The sequence below is a fragment of the Bubalus bubalis genome, chromosome 3, assembly GCF_019923935.1.
Source record: "Bubalus bubalis isolate 160015118507 breed Murrah chromosome 3, NDDB_SH_1, whole genome shotgun sequence".
Lineage (NCBI taxonomy): Eukaryota > Metazoa > Chordata > Mammalia > Artiodactyla > Bovidae > Bubalus > Bubalus bubalis.
Window position 1 is genome coordinate 78,059,692 of NC_059159.1, and position 26,501 is coordinate 78,086,192.

Consider the following 26,501-nt stretch of genomic DNA (forward strand, 5'->3'; position numbering starts at 1 on the left):
TAATCTGGAGGCTCATTTGGGGTAGATTTACGTCTATGCTCACTCAGTTGGCTGACAGAGTCATTTTCTTGTAGTTGTTGGACTGAGGGCCCTGGCTTTTTGCTGGTTTTGTAACTGGAGACCATCCTAAGCCTCTGTCAACTGCCTTCAGCTCCTGAAGTCTGTTTCTTATTTCCTAAACACTATCCACAGTTTCTTACCATGTGGGCTTCCCTAATAGAACTGCATACTTGTCAAGCAGCAAGGACTAGTACAGATTAGAGGCAGTCTGCTACAAGATCCAGGCTTATATAATTGTGGAAGAGACATGACATATTCTGTCAATTTGACTCAAATCATAAGTCTTATTCACAATCAACAGAAGGGGAGTTTGCAAGGACATAAACACTAGCTGATGATGATCACGGGTAGGCACCCTGGAGTTGGTCCCTTATACACACAGAGAAATCAACATCAACTAATAGGATAAAGAGATGCAGATAAAGTATGGGAAATGTATGGGCACTGATTTTTGTATAATGATATTAATTAAACTACAAAACAGAACCTAAAATACAGCTTTAGTGAGTTACATGCACAATATCATGGAGGTGAACCACAGTGCATTTCCCTTTTATTCTGCTCACTTGGTAGTTTACATGTTATTATATATGCCTGCCTATACTTAGCTGTGTTGACAATAAATTAATGTGGTAATTAGTTCTCATTGTTTAAATGAGTTTATTTTTAAATGAGGAACATACCTTTTGGGCTTTTCAATGGCAAATACACCTGCATCCTTCCTCGGGCAATTTCCCTTAGTGAAACCATGTCACCCGAAGCAGTGATGCTTCTCTATTTAAAGCAGTGTGGTTACAGATAATGTTGACAGCAGGAGATTTTAGGTCTAGAAAAGCCTGAGGCGAATAGATTATGTTTAGGCACTGGGAAAAAAAAAAAAAAAAAACCACAGGCACATTATTCAGTTTGTGCCCAAGCAAACTAGTGTATGCCAAACTTGTGTAGCTTTGTTTTCATAACTTCTGGGCTTGTTCTTCGCTCAGTGCATGTTTATCTGAGAAGTCTTTTCTTCTAAGTGCTCCTTTTTTGTCACGACAAATGCTATTTAGGGGACCAATGAGCTGAGATCACAAAGTGAATTCTTAAGGGAGTCTAATAGGGTCATTGTGATACACTCTTCCAGTGATAATGCGTTTCTGCCTCACAGTCTTTAGCCTGCAGCAACTGTGTATGTGAAGGTTCTGTTTTTACCATATGTGTAATTATGGGAATGAACATTCAACTGTTTGAAGAGAGAACGGTTTAGTTCAGAACTTGAGGAGCATGTTTAAAGATAACTGAATTTTTTGCAAGGTTTCAAACCATTTACTTTTTTCCCATGCTTTATGCACCTGACACTTCTTTCTCCTTTTCCTGTTCACCAAGTCCATTCTGATAACTGTAAGTTGGCAGCTTTTCAATTTGTGCATTTTTGGCAGCATCATTATATTGTATTACAATAAAAATATGTTATTGTATAACCCTGTTTTCAGGGAATAAGAAAATAGAGTTGGCTTCAGAATATTGAATCATAGTCAGACCTTGTATATTTCCACTAAAACAAGCAAACCAAAGCAAACAAACATAATTATTAGTTCATTTGCATATATAGTAGTTTAGTTTGAGCCTGAATTGATTTATTGAATACCCATGTGTGAAGAGTCAGACACGACTGAAATGACTTAGCATGCACACACGCATGTGCAAAGAGCACGTAGAGATACACGTGATAGAGTGAGCAGCAAACACATTGTGAAATAGGACAGGTCTGAGATGGAGAAAGAGAGAGAGAAAGGAAGAGAGAGGATGAATGACCTGTATATGTTCACTCAATGAGTAACGAGGAGGGCTGAGTCTAGTGAACAATTGTCCCCCTCCTTACCTCCCCACCCTCTCTCTTTCTATTTCAGAAGACATACTATAGAAGAGCCTCTGGCATACTATTCATTATAGCCTCTGTTTCTTATAATTTCTACCCTTGGCATTTTATAAATGACTGAAGGGTTTCACTTAGCATGACTGTTTCAGTATTTTATTTGAAAATTCAAAGCATAACACTGAAAATTAATTTGAGGTCAACCTTAGTTATCATGGAAATGAAACTCTGTTTTTATAAAAGGAGGACAGCATATTCAGGAATATACAAAATGCCTCCCTCTCTAGTACACCATCATTCGTATTTCTTCCCTGTGTAAAGGCTGTGCTTAGCCTCAAATATGAGTTGACAAATTGTCTAGGGTATGAATAAATCAGTGTTTCCTCACCTATATAATTTACCTACTTTCCACAGTTTGTGGGTTTTGACATTTCCTTTTAATCAGTTTTTTTTTTTTTTTTCATCGTGGCCCAGGTTTGACTTTTGTCATCTCCCTTACTTTTCCTTTCCTGAGTATGGCCAGTAATATAAATACCTTGGCCTTCCCAGGGGGCACTAGTGCTAAAGAACCTGTCTGCCAACGCAGGAGCTGCACAGAGGTTCCATCTCTGGGTTGGAAAGATCCACTGCGGAAGGGGATGGCAATCCACTCCAGTATTCTTGCCTGGAGAATCCGAAGGGTAGAGGAGCCTGGCAGGCTATAGTCCCTCGGGTGGCGCAGAGTAGGACACTCCTGAAGCAACTTTGCACACATGCATGCACATAAATACCTTGAAAAGAAGTGCCATTGTTTACCTCTGTTACACTGAATATTTATTACAGGTGTTGCAAAAAAATTGAAAAGAGAGATCTTTTAGAGATAGTATTGAATTCAACATGAATTCCACTGTTTTTAGATTGTATCCTCAAAGGACTATGAGTGTCTAGACACTCGCATCAGTGGAGATGATTATTAAAATCTGTACTGGTATAATCTGAGCTGAGGAAAACAAAAAAGGCTGAAATGAATATTCCAGCAAGATTAACTTATCAGACAAAAATGTTCAGTGAATATGGAACTGAAATTGGTGGTTTGTTCCTGTCTCTAGAAACTAGTAAAGGATAGGATTAGGTCTGCTGCTGCTGCTGCTGCTAAGTCGCATCAGTCATGTCCAACTCTGTGCAACCCCACAGACGGCAGCCCACCAGGCTCCTCTGTCTCTGGGATTCTCCATGCAAGAATACTGGAGTGGGTTGCCATTTCCTTCTCCAGGATTAGGTCTAGAGGTTGGCTATTCATAATAGATAGAAACATAGTCCAATATCAAAGGACAGGTGTTTTGTTTGCTGTTTATACATCTATATAGTTTGAAAACAGTCCCAAGATTGTACTCTATCAAATGAAACCTTACCTGAGATCTTTGAATATTGATACAAATTTTCTACCTGGTGCTTTAACCAAACATTTGTACTATGGGTATACAGGCCACTTTGAGCTCTTAAAAGCCAAAAAAATTCAGTTTTCAATTTTAATGAGCTGTTTTGCACTGTAGTAATTTTAAAATGGTGGTTTAATCAATAATATGTACAGTAGCAGAGCCTTTAGGCATTTAAAATGTCAGCTGTTTAATTTTGAAAAATGGATGCTAGCGTTACAAAATCATCTCGTCAAGCATTTGCATTATATTATGCTTAGCACAGAGACTTACATTGTACTTAGAATGTCTTCATCAGTTATAGCAAGACGATGTAAGGCTTGGGGATCTTTATGTGTGATATGCAATTACCAGATCTTAAGGCCTGATTAATTTTCCCAATTTCTTTTCTATACAGTAAAACAAAATGGCAGAAATTAAAAAAAGTAAGCTTCTATCAAAGTGTCCAATTTATACTGTTAGAACTTTTGATTATTGATTCTCTTTCCACAGTACCCTTCCCCACAAACACATCACATACATGCATATGCAGACAAAACATTATGCAGCCACACAATGCAGCCACACAACACCTGAGTTGATGTATTCTAGAATGCACACATGACTTTTAGGACTGACTCTACAGGTAATGGTGCAAGGGAGTGGTCATAATAAAATATGAGAAACAAAAAGGAAATCAGTATACATAGACGTACACAGACACACACACACTCTCTCTCATAACATAAAAATAAATAGCAAATTCAGTTCAGTTCAGTCGCTCAGTCGTGTCTGACTCTTTGCGACCCCGTGAATTGCAGCACAACAGGCCTCCCTGTCCATCACCAGCTCCCGGAGTTCACTCAGACTCACATCCATGGAGTCGGTGATGCCATCCAGCCATCTCATCCTCTTTTGTCCCCTTCTCCTCCTGCCCCCAATCCCTCCCAGCATCAGAGTCTTTTCCAATGAGTCAACTCTTTGCATGAGGTGACCAAAATACTGGACTTTCAGCTTCAGCATCATTCCCTCCAAAGAAATCCTAGGGCTGATCTGCTTTAGAATGGACTGGTTGGATCTACTTTCAGTCCAAGGAACTCTCAAGAGTCTTCTCCAACACCACAGTTCAAAAGCATCAATTCTTCGGCACTCAGCCTTCTTCACAGTCCAACTCTTACATCCACACATGACCACAGGAAAAACCATAGCCTTGACTAGACGGACCTTTGTTGGCAAAGTAATGTCTCTGCTTTTGAATATGCTATCTAGGTTGGTCATAACTTTCCTTCCAAGGAGTAACTGCCTTTTAATTTCATGCCTGCAATCACCCAGGCATCTTTGGAATCTGAATAGATAGCTAGTGGGAACCTGCTGTATAGCACAGGGAGCTCAGCTCAACGCTCTGTGAGGACCTAGAGGGGTGGAATTGAGAGGGAAGAGGTTGGAGGGAGGTCCAGAGGGAGGAGATATGTGTATACATATAGATGATTCACTTCGCTATACAGCAGAACATAGAACAACATTGTAAAGCAACTATACCCCAATTAAAAGAAAAAGAATATAAAGAAAGGTAAAAATACAAAATTCACTTTAAGGAGTGCTAAGGAGTAGCTCCAGGACAAGAGCATCATTCTCCAAAATGACTAAACTTAAAAATAATGAAAGATCAATTATTATCAGAGAGAGTTAGGATGTAATTCCAAAAAATAGAGAAATCTAATAGACTTGAAATAAAAGCCTTAAATAGAAAGTTAAAAATCACAGATTTTTCTCATGAGTAACTCTCTGTGTAATTCTTATAAAAGTAGAAATTTATTTAATGACAGCTGAAGTTTCTCCTGGGAAGGACTTTCATTTTTTATGTTATTGTAATAGTAAGTAATAAATAAAGCTGTCAACTGAGCACTTGCTATTTACCAACCACTGTGCTTTCACTGTGCATAAATTAACTCCTATTTTATAGCATAATTCCTCACTTGAAGATGAAGATTTCATGACTCACCGAGGTTAAATACCTTGCCAAAATTGCATAGCCTGAAAATGGTAGAGACTCCAATTGAAGTCTGACTCTGACAGTTATTCTCCTCACTACTCTAAGGACGGTAACTGCTACCTCTCTAGATTAGAGGATTTGAAGGAACCAGAGGGGAAAATATATTTGAAGAGAATAGTCAGATTAAAATATAATGATGCAAGAATGAAAAAGATAAACTTTAAAATCTGGTATAATGCACTAGATATTTTAAAATTTCTTCTATGCATAAAAGAGGGATATAGTAACTTAAGGAATAGATATTAAATTGGTTTAAAATTGTAATGGCCAAAAAATGAAAAGAGGAGAAGCAAAAATTTAATAAATCCTTGTAAGAGGACAAGTTGAGTAGGAGTACATAATGACAAATGTGTTATTCAACCTTATTTGAGAATTGGCTTTAGAGAGGGGGAAAGGGAAAGGGAAAAGGAAATACATGAATATTTAATGAGCATCTACTATGTACTAAGCACTTGTTTCTCCCAGGCTGTCTTTACAGAAAACAGAGGAGTTAGACATGATTGCCACAAAGCAGAGGCTGAATGAATGAATAAAACTTCCCTTATAAAGCTTGATTGCATCCTACCTCACACTTTTCCTTATGGTTGCATAAGTACATTATAAATAGGATTATTTCATTAATAAACAATTGTTGAGTCCTGACTATATGCTACGCCCTGGGACAGGAGCATGGTAAGTTATAGCTTGTGATCAACAGTTCAGTAGTATATAAACAATTACAATGTGATGGGTTGAATGTAATAATAGAGGCTTGCACCAAATTGCTTGAGGCATAGAGGAAGGAATGGTCAATATTTTTATTGCTTGAGGTAAGGGACTTAGGAGTTTGACTTAAGGATGATACTTAGGGCAGTTTAAAAAAAATGCTTGGGCTTCCCTGGTTGCTCAGCAGTAAAGAATCCACCTGCCAATACAGGAGATGCAGGTTCAATCTCTGGATCAGGAATATTCCCTGGAGGAAGAAATGGCAACCCACTCCAGTATTCTTGCCTGGAATATCTCATACACAGAGGAAGCTGGTGGGCTACAGTTCTTGGGGTCTCAAAGAGTTGGACATGACTTAGTGATTGAATAACAATGACCTTTCCATGAAAAAAGAGCAAAAGGACGTGGAAGATGCATAGTGCAAAACCAGACAGATGTCAAAGACGTGCCCATCTAGCTTTCAGTATGTAGTTGACAGGGACATGACAGCCACAAAACCTGACTAAAAATTTAGGAGGCTCATTTGCCTTGCTAGTGGTGATTACCTGGAACCTAGAGAGGGCTTATAAGGCCAGAAATGCCTTTCAGTCAGTCCTGAGATTAAATTAATCTCAATAAGACAAGGTACCAGTGCACTGGTTTAAAATGAAGTATTGGTACGACAGTGGGCGAAGTGTTGGCTATAACAACAAAGTGTTGGATGTAACATGGTTGTTCAGTCGCTCAGTCGTGTCTGATACTTTGCAACTCCACAGACTGCAGCACGCCAGGCTTTCTTATCCTTCACTGTCTCCCAAACTCATATCCATTGAGTCAGTGGTGCCATCCAACCATCTCATCCTCTGTCACCTGCTTCTCCTCCTGCCCTCAATCTTTCCAGCATCAGGGTCTTTTCCAGTGAGTTGGCTCTTCACATCAGGAGCCAAAATATTGGAGCTTCAGTAGTAGTCCACTCGATGAATATTCAGGGTTGATTTCCCTTAAGATTGACTGGTGTGATCTTGTTATCCAAGGGGCTCACATGAGTCTTCTCTAGCCCCACAAATCGAAAGCATCAGTTCTTTGGTACTCAGCCTTCTTTATGTCCCACCTCTCACATGCAGACATGGCTACTGGAAAAACCATAGCTTTCTCTATACAAAGCTTTGTATACAAAGCTATACAAAGCTTTGACCTTTGTGGGCAAATAGATGAATGCTAGGAAATATATAAATAATTACTGTAAATACCGGGGCAAGCCAAAGGGACTTTTACAGAAGACATGTTTAAAAACTGAAGTAGGGATTTGGAACCTTTGAATTCAATCCTGCCTATATCTTTTGATTTGAATAACTACTATACTAAGGTCACTTTCAGTTTCATGATTTAAAAAAATAAAGTGTAATCATTGTTTACAAAAGAAAAATGTCAGGATTAGAGTATAGTGTGTTTAACTATTGGGATAAATTCTTTCTGTTAGTATCTCAGGCCAGAGGGAGGTACTCAAAATCATTTGATACTCAAATCATTCTTTCTAGCTATTCTCCAGTTTTTAATCACTTGACCACCTAATTGCATAATTTATATCAGAGAATATGTGTTTTGCCACCCTTATTCAAAGGCATCTCCCTGTAACAGCTTTAATTAAAATTTAAGTATTTTTTTTATTTCCTGTTGGGCTTCCCTGGTGGCTCAGAGGTTAAAGCGTCTGCCTGGAATGTGGGAGACCTGGGTTCGATCCCTGGGCTGGGAAGATCCCCTGGAGAAGGAAATGGCAACCCATTCCAGCACTCTTCCCTGGAGAATCCCATGGAGGGAGGAGCCTGGTAGGCTACAGTCCATTGGGTCACAAAGAGTCGGACACTACTGAGTGACTTCACTTTCGTTTTAGTTTCTGTGTTTTTAAAATAATAAACACTAATCTGCTAAATAAATAGAACCAGCTTTCTATAATATAAGCATCTTCCTATTACTTAACCCTGTATGATTCCTATTATTAAATATATTCAAGTTATAAAAACTTATAGATATTTATAATTAATATATTAATAGTTTCATAAATCATTAATAGTTTATTAACTTCAAATCATATTGCTGAGAACACAGAATATAGACTCATGACTGTAGAATTATGTCAGTAACAGTAAAATTGTCTCATAAAGGTATCTGGCAAAATGAATAAGGATGTAAAGAAAAGTTTCAGGAAAATAAATTAAAACAACCTCAAGATCCCTAAGCAATATCCTCTTTTAATAAGAACTATGTAAAAAGCCTAAAGAATGACCTATAAAAATTGAATCTAGACTTAGGTTATAACTATATCATTAGTAGATTACTTTGTAAGAAGTGGAGATTTTTAGGGAAGGTTTGACAGGAGCACAGATGTGCAAGAAGACACAATCCAGGGGATGTAGGACAAGCTCAGGAAAGGCCAGGGTACTTGGGTTTCATGAGTCCCTTTCCGCCTACCTTTACATCATTTCCAAGGCTATAATGATGTCCCAGTGTTCTGGGAACTGAGCAGCATCACTCGGAGAGGCTGTCATGAGTCCCCAGGCCCGTTTCTTATAAGGGACTGCACCTCGCCTTTCCTGAGCAGCACATATGTTCAGGGATCAGCTGTTCTAGAAAAGGACAGAAAAACTGACCCACCATGCCCAAGCACTGGCAACAGTGTAAGAGAGTGAAATAAGTCAGAGAACATACACCATAGAATCTGGATACCTACCATCTGCTCCCAGCTCTGCTTGCTGTTAGCAAGCCATTCAGTCCCTCTACATCTCTACTTCCTGGTTTGTTCAGAAATGACTTGAAGTTAGACTATTTTATGGGTCCTTCTAGACTAAAATTATTTTATGGGTGAGTAAATCATAAACTCTCTCTGAGAAGAGCCTATTTCTCTCTAGTCTGCACTCTATCTCCTAATCTCTACTAGAGTTTTCTTTCAAAATTCTTCAGATGGTGCTTAGGCTAAACTAGTATAATTTAAAGGAATTCATTTTGGAAAGGTATTTGAATATGTTGTGGTCCTTCAGCAATCATATGATTGTGGTTCATGAGTTGATTCATCCAATGCAGGTTGAACCCTCTCTGTGTGGGTGGTCAGCTCCATCACCTAGACATGCCTTTCTCTATGCAAAAACATCCCAGCCATGACCACATCCCTCTCTTCTTCCTGCTTTCCATTTTCCCCCTCCATTTCCCACTTTTCTATCTTCTCCATCGGTCTCTCTAAAAGGGCTGAGGTGGTGGTGATAAGATACAGAGACTTTGCACAGGTGGCTGAAATGCCTATCACCACTGGTGGGGGTTGAATTCTGCTATGTTGCCCCTTTTGCAGAAGAAGTCATTGAAATGAACTGTCCCTTACAACTGTATGGTTACCAGCTTTTCATCTTCTTTGTTAGAAAAAGCAGTGATTACAGAGAAAGAGAGACTGAGCACAGCAAGCTTAGGTTTGGAGCAGAAAGCACAAGGTTCAAATCCTGGGTTTGCTCCTTATTATCTAAATAATGTAGGGAGGTTTACTTTGAATTCTGAGCCCAGGTGTCTCCTTTTTGGTAACTTAGTATCATGATATCTACTTAATAGGTTCATCAATAGGTGAGGTATAGAGTATTTGGTACACAGCTACACATTAGAACAAGACTGAAATTCTCCCACATGCAACTTACGTATGATAAAGGAGACTTTCTAATGCATCTGAAACGGCTGGGTTGGTGATCTGTGAATTTTTCCAGGGCAGCAGCTTGCCCTATTTTTTTTTTCCTTCAGTCTCAGTCCCTTCCCAAGGTATTTGTTTAATAATGTAGAGCGAATAAGTGAATTGTTGAACAACACTGTTCAATACTTTCTCAATATCTTATAAAAGGAACACAATTTTTTGCAGAAGAAGCTAGAATTGATCCATGATTCACATTGTCTTCAGGGGCTTAGTTATTAAGTTACACACAATAATACCTCTGTCCTGGTATTAGAGAAGGAAACTGAAGGTTCAACACAAACATTGTCAACAGAGTGTTTGCCAAGATGAGTCAATATCTCTAGGACATTAACAGACCAAATAAGTGTGTCTAAGAAAGCAAAAAAGCAGGTCAACAGGACTTGGCATGCATACGTTCCTTTTATACTTTTATCTGCAAATCTATATCAAAATAGAGGTTACCAGGACTATGAGCTCGAGGTTTTTTTTTTTTGTTTGTTTTTGTTTTTTTAAGATATCTAGTCATATTTTCTTTTCTGAGGAGAAGGGTAGCAATAATTTTCTGAAAAGCATCTACATCCTTGTTGGTTATATTATTAGCAGGTTTAAAACAACTTAAGGAGATCAGAACCAAATGTGGAAGATGAATTATGTGGGAAAGTGGGCTTTAAGGTTTTTGATGTACTCTAGTCCTCAAGACGGAGAAGGCAATGGCATCCCACTCCAGTACTCTTGCCTGGAAAATCCCATGGATGGAGGAGCCTGGAAGGCTTCAGTCCATGGGGTCGCTGAGGGTCAGACACGACTGAGCGACTTCACTTTCAGTTTTCACTTTCATACATTGGAGAAGGAAATGGCAACCCACTCCAGTGTTCTTGCCTGGAGAATCCCAGGGATGGGGGAGCCTGGTGGGCTGCCATCTGTGGCATCGCACAGAGTCGGTCACGACTGAAGTGACTTAGCAGTAGCAGCAGTCCTCAAGAACTGTATTGGAACTTTGACAATGGTAGAGATTTTTGTTTGTGTGTGTGTTTGTTTTTAACTCAGAAATACTGTATCAGAATTTTATTCCTGAGAGTCATCAAATTTCTTGTATCTGCTAAAAAGCAATCATGACAGAAATGAAAGGGGATGAAACAGCCTCCCATTTTTTTTTTCAGGTGTTTTAATCATTCTTCAATACATTTGAATTGTGAAAGAGTTGTATAGATATAAATAAGGTTTCTTTAAATCTAGTCAGCTTTCCAAACAAGTGAATCCGTCACGTATTATCCCAAGTCTTTATTGTATAATTTCATGGACAGCAAAGTCCCACCTGCCCAAAGATGCTTGATCCATATTCTTTCCTTTTCAAAAATTCTTTCTTTTATGCATTTATAGATTCATGTATTTATTCAACTGATTCATTCGATATGTATTTATATTGAGCTCTTTCTATGTTAAGCACTGTTAGAAGCACCAAGTTTATGGTGGTAAGAATATTACCATGGTTGCTGATTTCCTCAGGTTTGTGTGTTTATGAGAAAATAATCAAATAAGTACACAGATAATTACAATTTCACTGAACAATGATAGCTCACATTTATTGGGTACTTAATGTGGGCAATGTTATAATAATTATTGGGCACTATTCTCAGTGTTTGCATGTATTAGCTCAGTTCTCACGACTATCACTTTAGGTAGATAATATTGCATCTCATTTTATAAATAAGGAAAGTGGAGCATAGAAAAAATAAGCAGCTTCTCCAGTGTCATGCAGACTAGCAACTATGCATTCAGGATTCAGTCAAGGAGTCTGGGTATAAACCTTGTACTCAAACCCACTACTTTTTCTGAGAAATGACAGGGAAGAAGACTTGAGGAAGCCATAATAGAGTATGAAAGTTTTCCCATTTAGCATAAGGCATACATTTGGAAATGACATTTCAGCTGACCTAAAAAGCAAATGGCTAGTTAGAGTGGGGAGAGGACAGCTCTAACAGAGGAACAGGCCATGTGCAGGCTTTGCAACTGCAAGGGGCCAAACTTTCAGCACAGATATAGCCTGGTGAGTGCTGAAGTTAGACTGGAGGGTTCAACTGTGGCTAGAAAGATAAAAAGACAGAGGGAAGGAGGCAAAGAGAGAGACTGGAAGAAAATGAAAAATATAAAATCTCCAAAGTGCAAAGGGAAGTCATTTATGGAGAGATGTTATCCAGTTGATCTTTTAAGATGATTCTGATTGTGATATAAAGATTACATTGGGAGGGCAAGAGGATAAGTAGGAAAACTGATTAGGAAGCCCCGAGAGTAATCCGGGAGATAGATAGTAAAGGTGACAGCATGTCAGTGAATTTAGAATATGCACCTGAGCAGGCACGAGAGGAAGAGCCCAGGATAACATAACAATGGCGTATGATTTCCTGGGTTTGGATTTTTGACCTGTGGTATTATTGCCTGATGTTCTCAACATTAGGACACTATCCTGAATTATGACATTTTCTTTCAATAGCCTCAGTTAAAGTGTACAAATAGTAACTGGAATCACACTGGATTTTTTTCATTCATTTGTTAAATAAATGCAGTGTAGAACAAGAATTTAATAAATAGGAATTGAGGCAGTTCTAAGTGGAACATAAGTAACTAGGACTCAAAAGAAGATGTGAAAGTGTTGCATGGTGGAGTTGAGGGTGAGGAATGAAAACTGTGAACCCAATGAAGATGTGTCCTGAATCCAGGCTAGTCTACATGTTTATTGTGTTTGGAACTGGCACTTCCATTTCAGGTTTGCACAAATGCCAGTGCTCACATGGGCATCTTGATTTATTTGTTAATACACTCAAATATTTGTTGGATACTGGTTTACTATGTATTTGATAATCTACCATGTGAGTGTCTGGTGAACTAAGTAGGAATGAACGATGCCTTCAGAGAGATTTATCTCTGTTATTATTTTTTTAATTAATTAATTTTTATTGAAGGATAATTCCTTTACAGAATTTTGTTGTTTTCTGTCAAACCTCAATGTGAATCAGCCATAGGTATACATATATATCCCCTCCCTTTTGAACCTGCCTCCAATCTCCCTCCCCATCACCCCCCTCTACGTTGATACAGAGTCCCTGTTTGAGTTTCCCAAGCTTTACAGCAAATTCCCGTTGGTTATCTATTTTACATATGGTAATGTAAGTTTCCATGTTACTCTCTCTATACATCTCACTCTCTCCTCCCCTCTCCCCATGTCCATAAGTCTATTCTCTATGTCTGTTTCTCCATTGCTACCCTGTAAATAAATTCTTCAGTACTATTTTTCTAGATTCTGTATATATGCATTAGAATATTATACTTATCTTTCTCTTTCTGACTTACTTTACTGTGTATAATAGGTTCTAGGTTCATCCACCTCATCAGAACTGACTCAAATATTTGTGTTCTTTTTTATGGCTGAGTAATATTCCTTTGTGCTTCCCTGGTGGCTCAGAGGTTAAAGCGTCTGCCTGCAATGCAGGAAACCTAAGTTCGATCCCTGGGTCAGGAAGATCCCCTGGAGAAGGAAATGGCAACCCACTCCAGTATTCTTGCCTAGAGAATCCCATGGATGGAGGAGCCTGGTGAGCTGTAGTCCATGGGGTCGCAAAGAGTTGGACACGACTGAGTGACTTCACTTTCACTTTCAATATTCCTTTGTGGATATGTACCACACCTTCTTTATCCATCCATCTGTTGATGGACATCTAGGTTGCTTCCATGTTTTAGCTATGATAAATACTGCTGCAGTGAACAATAGATACATGTGTCTTTTTCAGTTTTGGTTTCCTCAAGGTCTATGCCTAGGAGTGGGATCGCTGGGTCATATGGTGATTGTATTCCCAGCTTCTTAAGGAATCTCCATACCTTCTTTCATTTGGCTGTATCAATTTACATTCCCACCAACAGTGCAAGAGCATTCCCTTTTCTCCACACCTTCTCCAGCATTTATTATTTGTAGACTATTTGATGATGGTCATTCTGACTGGTGTGAGGTGATATCTCATTGTGGTTTTGATTTGCATTTCTCTAATAATGAGTGATGTTGGGCATCTTTTCATGTGATTGTTAGCCATCTTATGTCTTCTTTGGAGAAATGTCTGTTTAGGTCTTTTCCCCACTTTTTGATTGGGTTGTTTGTTTTTCTGGCATTGAGTTGTATGAGCTGCTTGTATATTGTGGAAATTAATCCTTCATCAGCTGCTTCATTTGCTATTATTTTCTCCCATTCAGAGGGTTGTCTTTTAACCTTGCTTATAGTTTCCTTTGCTGTGCAAAAGCTTTTAAGTTTAATTAAGTGCCACTTGTTTACATTTATTTTTATTTCCTTTACTCTAGGAGGTGAATCATAGAGTATCTTGCTTTGATTTATGTCATCGTCTGTTCTGCCTATGTTTCCCTCTAGGAGCTTTATAGTTTCTTGTCTTACATGTAGGTCTTTAATCCATTTGAGTTTATCTTTGTGTATGGTGTTAGGAAGTGTTCTAATTTCATTCTTTTACATGTAGCTGTCCAGTTCTCCTTTGCCCCATTGTATATTGCCTCCTTTGTCAAAAAATAATGTACCCATAGGTGCATGGGTTTATTTCTGGGCTTTCTATCATGTTCCATTGGTCTTTATTTCTGTTTTTGTGCCAGTACCATACTGTCTTGATGACTAGCTTTGTAGTATAACATGAAGTCAGGAAGGTTGGTTCCTCCAGCTCCATTCTTCTTTCTCAAGATTGCTTTGGCTATTTGTGGTCTTTTGTGTTTCCATATGAATTGTGAAATTTTTTATTCTACTTCTGTGAAAAATGCCATTGGTGATTTGATAGGGAAGGCAATGGCACCCCACTCCAGCACTCTTGCCTGGAAAATCCCATGGACGGAGGAGCCTGGTAGGCTGCAGTCCATGGGGTCGCTAAGAGTCGGACAGGACTCAGTGACTTCACTTTGACTTTTCACTTTCATGCATTGGAGAAGGAAATGGCAACCCACTCCAGTGTTCTTGCCTGGATAATCCCAGGGACAGGGGCGCCTGGTGGGCTGCTGTCTATGGGGTCGCACAGAGTCGGACACGACTGAAGCAACTTAGCAGCAGCAGCAGCATGACAACTCAAAACCTATGACATGTAGCAAAAGCAAAAGAGGGAAATTTATAGCAATACAATCCTACCTCAAGAAACAAGAAAAACATGGACTAGACAACCTAACTTTACACCTACAACAACTGGAAAAAGAAGAACAACAAAGAAATACCCAAAAATTAATAGAAGGAAAGAAATCATAAAGATCTGAGCGGAAATAAATTAAAAAGAAACGAAAGAAACAATAGTAAAGATTAAGAAAACTAAAAGCTGGTTCTTTGAGAAGATAAACAAAATTGACAAGCCTTTAGCCAGACTCATCAAGAAAAAAAGAGAGAAGAATCAAATCAGCAAAATTAGAAATGAAAAAGGAGAGGTTACAATAGACAATACGGAAATACAAAGGATTATAAGAGACTATTATGAACAACTGTATGGCAATAAAGGAGATAACCTGGAAGAAATGTACAGATTCTTAGAAAAGTTGAATCTTCCAAGACTGAACCAGGAAGAAATAGAAATTATGAACTACCCAATCACAAGCACTGAAATTGAAGCTGTGATCCAAAATATCCCCCAAAACAGAAGCCCAGGACCAGATGGCTTCACAGGAGAATTTTATTAAACATTTAGAGAAGAGCTAATGCTATCATTCTAAAACTCTTTCAAAAAATTGCAGAGGAAGGAACACTTCCAAACTCAGTCTATGAGGCCACCATCACCCTGATACCAAAACCAGACAAGGATGACACAAAAAAAGAAAACTAAAGGCCAATATCACTGATGAACATAGACGCCAAAATCTTCAATAAAATTTTAGCAAACAGAATTCAGCAAATATCATGCAGCTCATACACCATGATCAAGTTGGGCTTATTCCAGGGATGCAAGTATTCTTCAATATATGCAAATCAATCAATGTGATACACCATATTAACAAATTGAAAGATAAAAACCTTGTGATCATCTCAATAGATACAGAAAAAGTCTTTGACAGCATCAACACCCATTTATGATTAAAACTCTTCAAAAAAAGGGTATAGAAGGAACCTACCTCAAATATTAAAGGCCATATATGATAAGCCTACAGCAAACATTATTCTCAATGGTGAGAAACTGAAAGCCTTCCCCCAAGATCAGGAACAAGACAAGGGTATCCACTTTCACCACTATTATTCAACATAGTTCTGGAAGTCCTAGCTGCAGCAGTCAGAGAAGAAAAAGAAATAAAAGGAATCCTGATCAAAAAAGAAGTAAAGCTATCACTCTTTGCAAATAACATGATACTGTACATTGAAAACCCTGGTGTCAGAAAATTACTAGAGGTAATCAGTGAATTTAGCAAAGTTGCAGGATACAAAATCAATACACAGAAATCACTTGCATTTCTATATACTAACAATGAAAAATCAGAAAGAGAAATTAAAGAATCAATCCCCTTCACCATTGTAACAAAAAGAATTACACATCTAGAAATAAACTTACCTAAGGAGACAAAAGAGCTGTACACATAAAATTATAAGACACTAATGAAAGAAATCAAAGATGGCATAAACAGATAGAGAGATATTCCATGATCCTGGGTAGGAAGAATCAGTATTGTGAAAATGACTATACTACTAAATGCAATCTACAGATTCAATGTGATCCCTAGCTCTATTATTTTTCACAGAACTGTTTCTGCCACCTTAAAATTACTTCTGTGGCTTGATATTTATGATTATGTGTGGATTTAGATAGTTAAGACTTTTTCTGTATATGCTGTTATCAAAATGCCATTCCTAATATCTTCTAATCAGAGGTATATTATTGTTAACAGCTCATCTCTGGGGTCATTCTGCCTTGGTTTAAATTCCAGTTCTGATAGTCACTTCGTTACTTAATCTCTCAGTGCCTCAATTTTCCATCTTTCAATTGAGAAAAATAGTATTATTTTATTCTTGTGAGAATTAAGTGAGTAAATAGATGTAAAGTACCTACTGCCTGGCATATGATAAGCTTTAAGTGTATATCAATTATTATTATATTAATGTGTACACAGCACAAAATTTTCTTATATGTATGTGTGTATATTTTAAAGAAATAGATTTTTTTAAAATGTGTTTTAATAGCCAATGAAATACATAGTTCACTTGCAAAATTTGTAGGTGCAGTAGAATTTCAACTTTTTAAAAGTTGAAGCACAATGAAAACTTTTGACTTGATAACAGCATATTTCTTTCACTCTTGGGTTTTGAAAGATTAAAGCAAATAAAGTGCCGGTATCTCTGCCATGTACATCTCTAAGAAAGTCAAGAATAAAAGGAAATATAAACCACCAAAGCAATCCAGATTCAAGTCCTTGTCATTCTGCTGGGAGCCACCAAACAAAGCAGATGTAAGCAAGGCAACTTAAAAAGGAATCAAAATTCCTCATTTTTTTTTTTTAATGTTCCATGGTTTAATTTTTTTTAATTTTATTTTATTTTTAAACTTTACAACTTGTATTAGTTTTGCCAAATTTTATTATTATTTTTCTATATGAAGAACAGGCAATGTGCATTTCATGCTCAAATAAATTTACTGTACTCTAAGGGCAGAATTCTCTTTGGGCATGCTCTAGGGAAACATGTTATAAGTGGAATCTCTGTGGAGTGAATCAATCAAGTAATACTGTCATTTAACTTGAAAAAACAATGTTAAATTTAATATTAAAAATTTCTAGTGAATGCAAGACTCAGTGAATGAATTACTCAGTGGATGCATTTCTCCTTTTCCCTTCTAAAAACCCTCAGGTGCTCTAGAAAATAGTATAGCCTATTTACTATATTATAGAATTATGAATTATATAGCCTCACTCAGTTTTAGCAGAGCTATTTTGTGATATTAAAATTAAGATTTATACAGCTACTTTGTTATATTCAAATTAAGATTAAATGGATGGTATATTATATTTTTTCGATGCTAATGGAAAAGTAATGTTGAATAAATTTATGTTCCCAGGGAATGTTATTTATGTTATCTAATTTGTTAAGAATATCATATTATTACTTAAGCAAGTTAGTTTTTATTTTCATACAAATATACCTTTATAAGGTATTGGGTATTGTACTTTTATAAATCTTAATAAAAATTTCAAGTAAGTCCAAAATTTGACATTAATTATAAAACAGATTTATTACATTTTAATAACCATTTTTTTTGAAACAGTGGCCAAAAATACACAAAAGAAGGAAAAGCTTTTTTTCCGACTTTCACTTTTATGTAACAATCCTGAAATGTTGACGATAAAACACTTAACTCATCCAGTTCTGGCCTACTACACTCATTACAGGTTTCGAGTTTTATTAAGCATCATTGCATTCAGTTTAACGTTTGTTCTAACCAGTCCCATGACCAAAGGTATCCATAGCTAGTACTTGGAAGGGAGTGTTACATAACGGAAAGGTCTGTGATCTTGAAAAAAATTATTGTGTCACTTTCTAAGCCTCAGTTCTGTATTTTTTAATTATATTTTGTAGTTGGAGGATAATTGCTTTATGACGTTGTGTTGGTTTCTGGTGTACAACAAGTGAATCACCTATACGTACAGGTATACATATATCCCCTCCTTCTTAAACCTCGCTCCCACCCCTCCCACCCCACCCAAGTCATCACAGTTACGCATTTTTAAAGAGAGAGTAGTATCTATCTCACATGATTTATTTTATGATGATTAAATTAAATAATCTCTTTAAGCCATCCATATCCAGGCACATAGTAGGCATGTTATTTCACCTTTTCCTTCTATTCTAATGTTGTGTTTGTTGTGCTTAGTCACTCAGTTTTGTCCAACTCTTTGAGATTCCATGGACTGCAACCCTCCAGGCTCCTCTGTCCATGGAATTTCCCAGGCAAAAATACTGGAGTGTGTTGACATTTCCTTCACCAGGGGATCTTCCTGACCCAGGGATCAAACCCGTATCTCTTGTGTCTGCTACATTGGTATGTGGCTTCTTTACCACTGAGCCACCAGGAAACCCCGTATGTTTAAATGAAGGTTCTTAAATATATCAATTGAGAATTAGGTTGCATAGAACCCACAGACTATTGTATACTAAGTGTTAATGCTGCTGCTGCTGCTGCTGCTGCTAAGTCGCTTCAATCGTGTCCGACTCTGTGCGACCCCATAGATGGCAGCCCATCAGGCCCCACGGTCCCTGGGATTCTCCAGGCAAGAACACTGGAGTGGGTTGCCATTTCCTCTTCCAATGCATGAAAGTGAAAAGTGAAAGTGAAGTCGCCCAGTCGTGTCCGACTCTTAGTGACCCCATGGACTGCAGCCTACCAGGCTCCTCCGCCCATGGGATTTCCAGGCAAGAGTACTGGAGTGGGGTGCCATTGCCTTCTCCGAAGTGTTAATAATAGTGGATAAAAAAATTCTGTGTGAGAACTACTTTACATTTAGGAGACGATGCCATATACATACTACATATTTCCTTGGTTGGAGGGTGGGGATCTTTGTTTTCCCTCACTTTGAAATAAAGTATAAGAATCACTAGAAAATGTTGTGGAAAACGAGAGAAGAATGGTAAAATTGTCTACCTTTTTATTTAAAGCAGAGATTTTTCTAACTTTTCCTCTTAAACGCTTATGAAGGTAGAGATATAAATTCCTAACAAAATGGTATTCATATCTATAAATATTCACTGTGTAAGAATGTTTTCCCTCTAAAATAGCATTGGAGGTTCAGGAAGATGGCTGTTTTTCCCCTTGTTTTCAAAGACTCCTTAAAGTATATTCTTACCTCTGTTTCAATCAATTTAAAATATTTTTATATTTGTTTAAAGAAGTAAATAAAAGAGTGGTTCTTTTATAATTTACATTGATATATGTCTAACCTTGGAATTAAAGTCACTTTTGTTTGAATAGGGGTTAAGTCAGCCCTGGTTGTATTTTAAAAATATTAATCCACCTAAAATTGGTGTTATAGCATGTTCATTGATCCCTTGAATATTTTTTTTCTCTTTACCACTGTATCCTCCTCTTATTAATATTTTTTCTCATTTTGTAGATAATAACAGCTACCATTTAATCACACACCAAGTGCTGGGGACTGTGGTAAGTTCACTATATGTCCATCCCCACATCAACCCGGTGCTGTACTTACAGTCATCAGGTGCTTAGTATTATACACATTTGGGATTCAATTGTAGTAGAGACTCGTTTGTGGCGTTAGTGGTAAAGAACTCACCTGCCAATGCAAGAGACATAAGAAACATGGGTTCAATCCTTGGGAGGATCCCCTGGAGGAGAAAATGGCAACCCACTCCAGTGTTCTTGCCTGGAGAATCCCATGGACAGAGGAGCCTGGCAGGCTATGGTCCATAGGGTTGCAAAGACTCGGACAGGACTGAAGCGACTTAACACGCACACATCTAATTATAGGAGATGGTAAATAAGGCAAACCATATCACTTAATGAAAAGGGAACTGACTTGGAACCCAGAAGACTTAAAATATTGTCGTATATTTATGTCATAACTACTCACGTGATCTTGGGGGGAAACACCTAATTTTTGTACACCTATGGTAAAAAATTACGTTTACATTTTATGTACCTTTTCCAAGTTGGTACTCAGGATTCTATTAGGTACATTGCCAGCTATAAGTGTGATTTTATTGAACAATCTAAGCATGTAAACAGATTCTTCTTTATTTTTTACTTGGCTTGGGCTATCTTCTGTTTACTAAATACTTGCAGATACGCATTCATCAAGTCCCCTTTTCTTGTGTGCTAGGCATTATCACCAGACTCCAGTACTCTTGCCTGGAAAATTCCATGGATGGAGGAGCCTGGTAGGCTACAGTCCATGGGGTCATGAAGAGTTGGACACAACTGAGTGACTTCACTTTCACTTTTCACTTTCATGCATTGGAGAAGGAAATGGCAACCTACTCCAGTGTTCTTGCCTGGAGAATCCCAGGGACGGGGGAATTTGGTGGGCTGCCGTCTATGGGGTCGCAGAGAGTCGGACACGACTGAAGCAACTTAGCAGCAGCAGCAGCAGGCATTATCACTTATCTCAAATTGTGTGCCTCACTCAAAATGTTGAGGGTATATTTCCTCAAATTCTTTGTTCTGAGCCATTCTAGCTCAGCCAAGCTACATTGATAAATTTTTATGAAACTGACTTTTCATTCCTTGCCTCTGCTTCCTGTGAGCAGTATTTACTCTGTTACTACTATTCTCCTGCTACTTTCTTAGATCCCTTTGTTGTAAAGTTCAATTCAGTCACTCAGTCGTGTCTGACTCTTTGCGGCCCCATGGACTGCAGCACGCCAGGCGTCCCTGTCCATCACCAACTCCTGGAGCCTACTCAAACTCATGTCCATCGCATTATGATACCATCCAATCATCTCATCCTCTGTCATCCCCTTCTCCCACCTTCAATCTTTCCCAGCATCAGGATCTTTTCCAATGAGTCAGTTCTTCGCATTAGATGGCCAAAGTATTGGAGTTTCAGCTTCAGAATCTGTCTTTCCAGTGAATATTAAGGACTGATTTTCTTTAGAATGGACTGGTTGGATCTCCTTGAGGTCCAAGGGACTCTCAAGAGTCTTCTCCAATACCACAGTTCAAAAGCATCAATTCTTTGGTGCTCAGTTTTCTTTATAGACCAATTTTCGCAACCATACATGACTACTGGAAAAAAAAGGATCTCCTCAATTTAAGAGGAATGAGTCACATGATCTAGGACCACATCTGGACCTGACTTCTTACCTTATCCATTACATTTTATCCAGAAGGTTTTCTGTATCAAAGATCAGATTATTGACCCCATTATTATAACCATTGATTTCATTTTTAGGAATTATAGCTTTAATTTTTTCCTCAGTATTCCATGAATAACCCAGGAAACTCAGAAGGAATTTCTCCTTAGATAGCTGTACTCCTTCAACTCCCACCAAAAGAAATACACACAGATACACATACTTTTATGGGTTTTATCAACACATTTCCCCCACCTTCTTTATCCACTACCTTACCTGACCCAAACATTGTTTTCTTTCTTTCTTTTTTTTTTTCATTTAACAAAATAATCTCTTCCGTTCTTTATAGCTGGCTACTTCTTTTGCATATATGCCATTTACTTTTCTGTAAGAGCTTATTTTATGTCTTTCTTAAACAGTATTTGGTCTTAACTAAATTGTCTTCTCCAAGCAACATTAGGAAATCCTGATATAATACACATTCCTATTTCATTAAAGATGTCATATTTTTATATATGATCATAAGAAAATGACTTGTGATATTCCAGGATCACCTCCCTACTCCACTGAAATATTAAAATATGTTTCAATTAACTAAACAGTAGATTTTATTTGATAGCTTTCACATTCCATATATATTTGTAATCATTCGATAAACACTTTAGATATTAAAAAATATTTTAAGTGACTTAATGATATAAAACAAAACTTATAATGAGTTGCAGGTAGCACTTTATTTTATGGAACATGCAAATTCCAATTTAGGGACTTTATGCTGAGACATATAATATAGGACAGTGGCGGCTGTCTGCAAAGTATGGCACTGTGTATATCTTTACTGATTAAACGAGATCACCATATGAAAATACCTATTACAGCACTTGTCACAGAGACCATTCAATAAAAGTTCAGAATTGTTTAGAATTATGAATAGCAAAATGAGATCAAGCCAATCAGTTGTTAACACAGAGTTAGAATATGATGAGGCATTGGACTAGCTGATGTGTTTTTAGGAAAGCAGGATAATTCTACAGTACATCCAGAAACTTATAAAATGCTGTGCAGTCTTTTATGGCATTTCAGTAGTTTTTGCCTAGCGTCCCATTATTATGAAGTTTAGAGTGTTCTCTTTCTTGCCATAAGTGTTTAACATTTTCTTTCAAAGTTTGTTTCTCTCTAATGTAAATGTAGCTTCTGATGTCTTTCTGGAATCTAACCCAACGTGTTATTCACTATACAGAATTTATTTGTCTGGAAAGCATTTTTCTTCAAAGTGAGTTCTAATACTCAAGAGCAGACAAAAGAAATGAAAGAGCATGTAGTGGGGGAACTAGTAAAAAAATATATATGTATATATATGCTATATATTATATGCAAATACCTATATATTTGTGTAAACATATAAGTATTGAGTGTATATAGATATTTGCTATCTATATTGGGGCTTCCTAGGTGGTGCTAGTGGAAAAGAACCCTCTTCCCAATTCAGGAGATATAAGAGACATGGATTTGGCCCCTGGGTTGTGAAGATCCCTTGGAGGAGGGCATGACAACCCACTCCAGTATCCTTGCCTGGAGAATCCCATGAACAGAGGAGCCTGGCAGGCTAATGGTCCATAGGATTGCAAAGAGTATCTATAGATACTGAGCATCTATATATACTAAATAGATGAACTGAGTGACTAATCCACACAGACACACACACACACACACACACACACACAGTTTCTGATAGCAGCTTTTAGAAATACTGAGTTAGTAATGTAATTTATATGAATCCAACCCTTAAAACATGAACTTATATGACCCTCTTACAATGGGATAAGAAGATGCTCGTTTATTTCTGTTAGAATGTGCCGCACATCCCTTGACAAAGTTATACTTCCGAGTTAGAAACACCATTTCCCCCACTGTCTCTGTTCCTACTCTCATCTTCTTTGCCACTTACTGGATTAGAGTTTCAGAAAGGGGTGGGAGGTAGAACACAGATGTCCATGATGCTGCTTTATTGAGGGCATGCCTGAGACTTGGATCCGTGCCTGAGGTCTATGCATTAGGTTTGGATCGAGGGAGATGTAGGAGAGGGATGGAATATTGTCCCATTCTATACAAACAGTATTATTAATTTATGAACTCTGTATAGTATAGAGGTTCCCTCATAGCTCAGTTGGTAAAGAATCTGTCTACAATGCAGGAGACCCTGGTTCGATTCCTGGGTTGGGAAGATCCCCTGGAGAAGGAAATGGCAACCCAGTCCAGTATTCTTGCCTGGAAAATCCCATGGACAGAGGAGCCTGGCAGGCTACAGTCCATGGGGTCACAATAGTCAGACACGACTTAACAACTAAAGAGAGAGAGAGAGAGATAGTATATATTGTCTAGAAGTAGACGCCACCTACATGCCTACATATTATATATCGGCATATCAAACTTATAACTATTATTTTCCACATTTTATGAATCTTCTCCAGGAAAATTATGAAACAAAGTAAGAATACTTGCTTAAATCTTGCAAGGAAGTCAATAGTAAAAAGAGACAAGGAGCCAACAGCCCATAATACTTATAACTCAGTGTTATAACTAGAAAAGTATTTATATTGGTAATGTGTACATAATAAGAAAACATTTCCATTATAAATGCTTTAATTTTCATACTTCAACTGCCTTTCCTAGTAAAATAAGATGGGATTGAGTAGTTTTTATTTTTTGTAGTTTTGTAATCTGTAACCTATTTGATGCCTTGGAAGTCCCAAAAATGCATAACTTGCATTTCTATTTTGTGCATTTAACAAAATCTATGATAACAGCAATAAAGAGGGAGTTAATATTTAAATGGAGATAAGTGATAATAAACATTTAACAGCTAATCAGCATCACTCTACAGAGACATATATTGTTCTAAACGTTATCTTTCACCTTTTATTTATAGTAATTGAAGACTGCCACTGGGAAGCTGCATCATGAGCTACTTGGGCTTCTAAAGTGTCCAATGGATTTTTCATCACATAAGGTAAATGCCGGATTTATTTTATTTGTATTTTCAGGATGTAATGAAATACTATTTTTTGTATTAAGATTTATTTTCTTTATGCCAAGAAGAAAGTAAATTTTCTTTTATTTGGTCATACATTTAATTAAGTAGTTCCTCTGGCTTGTTAGCTTTGAAGTGACTGGGGGAAGTTACTGACATATTGACAACCACTTCTAGGCTTATGCATTTTCCTCTGCAAAACTATCATATGTATTATGTGTTTCAGACGATCTGTTCTCTTTTTTTGTTTGCTTAAAGTCATCTTGTCTCTTTAAATACTATGTTAACATGTTCACATGTTACACAAAATTTAACGGCTAAAGGTATTTTCTTTATTAGTATTTATGACTTAGGTAGTTGTGTTGGAGGCAGATTATTATTAATTTAGAGTGGTAGTTGAGTTACATCTGGGCTTTTTTTTTTTTTTTTTCATTAATTCTAGAGGGTATACCTAAATACACATTTGCTCACCCTATAGTTTATAAAATTACAGCTACAAAAGTAGAAACTACTTCAGTGGTTTGAGTATTTATAATGTGGATTACTTTCTTTTTCTTGGAAGATGTTATTAGTTTTTCAACTTTGTCTTTCTCTACTAGTGGTCCTTCATCAACCATCACAACAATAATTTTATTTTTATTATTTGTTTTATTTTTGTTTTCAGTTGTAAGAGAGTAAAACATTTGCAATCACTGCTTTCTTTTCACCACCTGAGATTACAAAGAAAGGATTTAGAATTCCAGGGGTGCCCAGGAAGACAAGGTTTGGCTAGTAACTATGAAGAAAACCTCATTTAATACAACTAAAGGGAGATATATGGGGCTACTCACTTGAGTCCTCATGAAGACCAAGAAGTGAAGAAAAGAACATTTTCATCTGAAAAATGAGTTTCTAAGAAAGGAAATATGCCTGCTTCTAGCACTGTTTCGCATGTCTGTCAAACAAACGATAATAGTAAAGACAGAATGGCTTGTATGTAAATTGTCCAAGTACAAATGGCGGAAACAGACACAAACATAAACACATAAGTCTAGAATGGTGTTTTGGTTTCTACATGAAACACATTTTCTATGCATTCAAATAGAAATTTAAATTAGAAATAGAAATACATTTCAAGGCATAATAGGAAAGAAATTAAATATACATAAAATAGACTAAGTTGTTCAAATTTTAAATATCAAGACATCTTGATAAAACTTAAATCATAAACTGCACGCTGAAGCACATGGCTCAACGTTTTACAAGGGGCTCCATTATGTTAACTTGGATGAGCTAAGAGGCAAAGAATGAGCAGTCATGTGAAGAGAATTAGGGGAAATTGCTCATCTATTCAGCACAAAACTGTCCATCATTCACAGGGCCCTTCCAATCAAAGAGAACATTTAATGGCACTTATAATATGGTAAATTTGACGTGATTTGAAGACACTGTGAACTATTATTTCTTCTTTGAATATTTCTATAGTATAGCCTTTCATAGTTCCTTTGGTCAGTTCAAGTAATCCTGGTAAGTTCATATCTTGTTTTCTGGTTGAATATATGTGAAAGTCTACCATCTCTCCCTTCTTGTGAACCCAAAGAACACTGGCTGTCTTCAGATATACTTTGATAGTAGATAGAAGGTGGTTTTATTTTTTCAGCAAAAGAAGGAGAAATACATACAATTCGTTTGTTATTAATATTTCATTTAATGTTGATGTGGTTTTTAAAAACATCCAAGCCATATGGAAATTTGCACTGAGAACTTTAATTTTAAACAGAAGTTTAAAACAGGTATCATAAGCGGAATGAAAGGACAGAGCCCACATATTCTAGAGACTTTTTCTAACAAATAAGCTCACTTTCACTTCCATTTTCAGCCCCTCACTCCCAAACACGGACTTTTTCCTTTGCCCTCAATCTTCATCTGAAGTGAC

At 37.2% G+C, this 26,501-nt stretch overlaps 1 protein-coding gene across 1 annotated transcript in view; it reads left to right on the plus strand.

Annotated features, from left to right (window-relative positions):
- Window positions 1–26,501, plus strand: part of LINGO2 (leucine rich repeat and Ig domain containing 2) — a 1,154,206-nt gene that overhangs the window by 320,543 nt on the left and 807,162 nt on the right. Inside the window, exon 3 of the mRNA XM_025281406.3 lies at window positions 24,485–24,565. The gene's annotated coding sequence lies outside the window, so the exon portion shown is untranslated. The remainder of the gene's footprint in view (window positions 1–24,484; window positions 24,566–26,501) is intronic.